Genomic DNA, 6,257 nt, shown 5'->3' with positions numbered 1-6,257 from the left:
GTCTTCAACCTCTGCAGCAATGCTGGCAGCACTCATGTGTCTATTTTTTAAAGCCAACCTCTGGATATGACGCCGAACACGTGGACTCAACTTCTTTGGTCGACCCTGGCGAAGCCTGTTCCGAGTGGAACCTGTCCTGGAAAACCGCTGTATGACCTTGGCCACCATGCTGTAGCTCAGTTTCAGGGTGTTAGCAATCTTCTTATAGCCCAGGCCATCTTTGTGGAGAGCAACAATTCTATTTCTCACATCCTCAGAGAGTTCTTTGCTTCACGATTTTGCGTGTCATCCTTGCGCAGGGGCCATGCTAATCTTCTCTGTATCGTTCCAATCTTAGTATATGTGCTGCCGTAGCAAGCATCCTCAGAGAGTTCTTTGCCATGAGGTGCCATGTTGAATATCCAGTGGCCAGTATGAGAGAATTGTACCCAAAACACCAAATTTAACAGCCCTGCTCCCCATTCACACCTGGGACCTTGACACATGACACCAGGGAGGGACAACGACACATTTGGGCACAATTTGGACATGTTCACTGTGGGGTGTACTCACTTATGTTGCCAGCTATTTAGACATTAATGGCTGTGTGTTGAGTTATTTTCAGAAGACAGTAAATCTACACTGCTATACAAGCTGTACACTGACTACTCTAACTTATATCCAAGTTTCATGTCTATAGTGTTGTCCCATGAAAAGATATAATGAAATATTTGCAGAAATGTGAGGGGTGTACTCACTTTTGTGATACACTGTATATATACAGTATATATGCATTGTTTATGCATTTTCTCCCCTTTTTCTCCCTTTTTTAGTGCGTTTTTTTAGATCCCTGCTCTGATTGAGGAGAACGAAGCTATCTCCCTCTTATTCAGCATTCGATTTATTAAATTATATTTTACATTTATTTAACTGATCATTGATTATTACATTTTCAGTAGACTTTACTGTAGGTTTACTTATACCACACTGGTGTTTCTACAAACTGTGTTTCTTTTTACTAAGTTGTTTTTCTTCTAAAATGAAATGTTTTTTCTTCCATTTATAGTCTTTTTTCTCCTTTTTTTCAAATAAAGCAGCTGGGCTGTGTGCTGGTACATGCTGAGACTGTTGCTCCAGTGTTTGATCTCCTTCTGTGGATGGCACAGTAGGAAGTAAAGGATTAAAGGTCTTTTCAAACTGAGGTCTAAATGCAGAACAAGCAAAGAAAAAGCTGCTCATTTCCTTCTATTGAATGATACATTCACACTCTGCAGGCGTCGTAATATTAAGAACTCGAAATCCTCTCTATGCATGCCAGTGTTGTTAATGCTGATGGATTTGGGAAAAGTTTACTAGTAATAGAGTATTGTTATACATGTCAAAGATGTATTTTAATATGAAAATGTATCAGCAAAACTTAAATGCATTTAATGTATTAGTTTAATTTTTTAATATTCTGGTATGGTCCTTATTATATTTTGATAATATAATTTTAATAAAAAATAAAAGTTTTACTACATAACATAAAAAAAAACTGAAAAAAAATTACAAGCAAAAATTATTTTCTAATTTATTTATTTCCTAATTCATTGTCTGTTTCCCACTGCTTTATCCTATTCAGGGCCGTGGTGTGTCCAGTGCTCTGGGCAAAAGGTAGGAAACACCCTGTACATGATGCCAGTCCATCACAGAGCAAACACACACATACCCACATTCACACAGACTCACACTCAGGGCAACTTTAGTAGCATCAGTTAACCTGACTGCATGTCCTTGGACATGTGGGAGGAAACCAGAGCACCCTGAGGGAACTCATACAGACACAGTGAACAGTGACACGGTATTTAAAAACTCCAGCAGTGCTGCTGTGTCTGGTCCACTCATACCAGCACAACACACACTAACACACCACCATCAGTGCAGTGCTGAGAATCATCCACCACCCAAATAATACCTGCTCTGTCGTGGTCCTGTGGGGGTCCTGACCACTGAAGAACAGCATGAAAGCAGGCTAAAGAAAGTATGTAGAGAAACAGATGGATTACAGTCAGTAATTGTAGAACTACAAAGTGCTTCTATAAGGTAAGTGGAGCTGATAAAATGGACATTGTAGAAACAAGGAGGTGATTTTAATGTTATGGCTGATCAGTGTATACGATTAATAATAATAAAAATAACAGTGTAAGAAACCAAAACAGCAGATCTAGACATTGCTGGTGGCATTCCTATGTGTCTAAACTTGATATTATTTTAATATAACAATAATGACTCCTGGAACAAAACAAAAAAAACAAAACCTGTTTTCCCTATGAGGTATATAAGAGCCTTTAAGGCCACCTGCTCTCTCTCTTTGATGCCTCTTTCTTTATCAGTCCAGGGTCACCACACGGGGCGATGGAGGGAGATCACTCGACTGAAACTCTCCATGCTAATCCAATTTGCCACCTCCCCCAGCTACAGATAATTACTAAAATTAAAGAGAAAGAGGGTGGGGGGGCTCTGGGTTTCTTGAATTGCTCACTTGTCTCAAAGGGAGAAAACTTAAGCTGTGGCATTGTTCAAAACTAAGAGAGTGTGTTAACTACGGGCACTAATGGAATTCACTAGCAGAGCGGACCCCCATAGCCAGGGTGTGTCATAACACACCCAGATCCTTACTGAACCCCAAATAGGAAATAGCTAAGGAATAAATGGTTTTTATTTGAAGTTTTGTTTTTCAGAAACTAAAATTTTAATTTGGATTAATCATGTCCATTAATTCCATTCATTAGTTTTAATTAACTCTTTTGTCCTGGTCATAGTGGGTCTGGTGCCACCAGAAAATACAGCATGGCAGAGCTCATTTATCACAGAGCGATATAAAAGTGCGGAGTGAATGTATAGCATTTAACTTTTTAAATGACAAGGGTTGTGTTCTCATACCACAAACATACTAAAAGGGCTGAAATCCATGTTGTTTAATCAAATAAAAAAAAAATAATAATATGCTTATTCTGATTTAAGTATGCAGCATCTAAATAGGGTATTTAGATTAAAACTTAAATAATCATTGAACTGCAAAAATCAACAATGCTAATTGCATCATATGGCAGAAAATATGTGGACACCTGATCAAAAGCTTGTTGGAAATAATTTTAAAATTGTACACAATAATAATACACAAATATGATTTTAATAGATTTCATTTTTACCACTACTGAAGTGAGTCTTCAAAAACGTGTGACCATTCAGTCAAAATAGTATTTGTGAAGTCAGGCAGTGTTGTTGGAGGAGAACTCGCTCACAATTCATTTATTTTATTTATTTATTTTGTTTATTCTTTGTATATTTTATGTTTTGGGGTTATTTGGGTTTAGGTTCAGACTTCTGGTGGGTTTCTGGAGTTTTTTTTCACACTAAATTCATCAAACCATGTCTTTATAGCCATTGCTTTAAGCACAGGGACAAACCTCGCCACACGGCCTCCATGAATGTGTAAGCATATAATTTTTTTTAAATTGATATAAAAACAATGTACACTGATCAGCCATAACATTAAAACCATTAGCCTGCTTTCACCCTGTTCTTCAATGGTCAGGACCCCCACAGGACCACCACAGAGCAGGTATTATTTAGATGGTGGATCATTCTTAACACTGCAGTGGCAATGATATGGTGCTGGTGTGACTCACTGTCCACTCTATTAGACACTCCTACCTAGTTGGTCCACCCTGTAGATGTAAAGTCCGTGACGATCGCTCATCTATTGCTGCTGTTTGAGTTGGTCATCTTCAAGACCTTGATCAGTGGTCACAGGACGCTGCCCATGGGGCACTGTTGGCTGGATATACTTTTGGTTGGTGGACTGTTCTCATTTATTTATTTATTAGGATTTTAATGTCATGTTTTACACTTTGGTTTCATTCATGACAAAAACTGTAGTTATTAGTTACACAGGATTCATCAGTTCAAGTATAAAGTCAAACACAGTCATGGACAATTTTGTACCCACACAGACACGGAGAACATGCAAACTCCACTCGATAAATTGCAAGAATTAATACGGGTGTGCAGATAATTTTGGCCAAATAGGATAGTTTGCATGTTAACACAGTTAATGTGGTCAAAAGGTGCAAAAACTTACCCTAAGTTTTATTGATAAAAATGTATAACAATAGTCCATCACAGGGCAAACACACACACACAACCGGAGCTCCTAGAGAGGAAACACGTGAACAAGGGGAGAACATGCCAACTCCACACAGAAAGGACCCAGACCGCTCCATCAGAGAATCAAACCCAGGACTTTCTTGCTGTGAGGTGACAGTGCTACTCACAGAGCCACCACGCTGTGGCACATTATAAAGTGTGACTATGTAAAACTAAGACAGTAAACAGGTATAGTGCAGAGTTCAGCCATTGAGAGCCTAGTCTTTACGTAAAAAATCAAGTCTGTAAATTCATTCATTATAATTTGCTTTTACTTCTAGGTTTGGTTTTGGTTGGTGACAACACAGCAGTCTGACTTCAGGGATTGTGATGTAATTTTGCTTTATGCATTTTTACACTGAATTTTCTTCAAATGTTAGATCACTTTAATATACTTATAGCGTGTGGTTGCTATTGTCAGAAACCAGGTGTGCCAAACACCCTTATATACACATTCCTTATAAGTGTAAGCAGGACTTCAGCTGTATACAATTCATTAGGTATTACAATATTCCATTATATTACAGAATGCTACAGTATGACACCAGTAAGAACCCTGACTTGAGGGCTCAAGAAAACCAACAAGCATTAATACTTTGTGATAACAGTATTTTGAATGCAGACCAAACTTAAATTAAAACTGTATTTGCTGTTCGTTTGTGCTACTGCCAAAGTGCAGTGAGATTTAAACTACTTGTAGTTGTGGTTCTATATATAATGGATGGCCAGCAGGCTTTGTGAACTAATAGTCTATGTAAGGGACTAAATTAATGAGTCCCCATAAGCAAATGATTTAATCTTTACCAAATCTTTTCCTTACATCAGAATATTATAAATATGTTAATTACCTTTGTAAATAAAGTGCTACAATGATGTGTTTAACATAATTTTGAATTAATTACACAAATATATTTAAAAGAAACCTTTTTAAAGAAGTTAAACATTGTAATCTGTCAAAGACAGTAATGATTCTTAAACATACATTGTGCTTTATGTGGATGTATTAACAAACTGTAAAATCAATCAATACTGTTTCATAACATAAGATCTGTTTACAGTTATAAAGGTGTTATACAGTTCTTATAAAAGAAAAACATGACTGATAAATAGCACTGCTAGAAAAAAAAATGTGTATGATCTAAAACATGGTGCAAAAGCAAATACAGTGTTACCTTGAAACTCCACGTCAGTTGGTTCTGGGACTGGCGTTGAAATTAAAAGGTGCTGAGTTTCAAGGTATTTTTTTCCATAAGGATGTATGGGAAAACCTGTTAATGCGTTTCATGGTCCTGTGGAACTCAGTCAGAGAGTCAGTCAGAGTCAGAGAGGTTTTATTGTCATTTCAGCTACATACAAGTACATATTGAAACGAAACAGCGTTCCTCTAGGATCACGGTGTAACACGGTACAAAAAGTGCAAGACAATACAAAACAGTGCAAATACAACAATAATACAAAAAATCCTATAATAAATAACTACAAAAGATATTCCTAATTATCCCTAATCTAAACAAGTACTTAGAAGACAGGACTAAAGACAAGTGTTAGTACATGATGGTGAATAGATGGTACAATGGTTCATGAGGTAGTGACATGTTGTACATTAGCAGCGTAAAATTGGCAATGCAGATAAGGTGCCTAAAAAGTAAATATGGTGCAAAATACAAGTAAGGTGCAGAAATTATTGTGCATTTCCAGGAGGTGTGCAAAAATGCAAGTAACAGTCAAAAATGCAAGTAACATAGTCAAAAATGCAAGTAACAGTCAATACAGATCAGTGTGTGGCAGCAGAAAATTTCCGGAGGAAATTGTTACAGTCCTGAGTTTAGAAGTCTGATTGCTTGAGGAACTGCATATATTTTAGGCTAATGTAAAATAATAGGGTTGTTTTTGACACTTACACACTGAACATAACACAAATATAATATTAAAAACACTGAAATACAATTCAAAACAGTTAAAAATTAACAACTGTTGCACAAAGCTTAATGTGACTTATTGTACTAAAATGAGTGAGGAAATTTATTAGTGGAGAGAACTTAGAGAACTTGGAGCAGTAATAATTAAGAGAGGTTTAGTGTTTCTATGCA

The 6,257-nt window shown here is 36.8% G+C and overlaps 1 non-coding gene across 1 annotated transcript; it reads right to left on the bottom strand.

Annotated features, from left to right (window-relative positions):
* Nucleotides 1-254: 254 nt before the first annotated feature.
* On the bottom strand, nt 255-361 carry LOC134322179 (U6 spliceosomal RNA). The gene has a single exon (XR_010013961.1). It is a non-coding gene; the product is annotated as a U6 spliceosomal RNA (small nuclear RNA).
* Nucleotides 362-6,257: the final 5,896 nt, after the last annotated feature.

The sequence above is a fragment of the Trichomycterus rosablanca genome, chromosome 10 (genome assembly GCF_030014385.1).
Source record: "Trichomycterus rosablanca isolate fTriRos1 chromosome 10, fTriRos1.hap1, whole genome shotgun sequence".
Classification (NCBI taxonomy): domain Eukaryota; kingdom Metazoa; phylum Chordata; class Actinopteri; order Siluriformes; family Trichomycteridae; genus Trichomycterus; species Trichomycterus rosablanca.
This window is presented reverse-complemented; position numbering and strand designations above follow the sequence as displayed.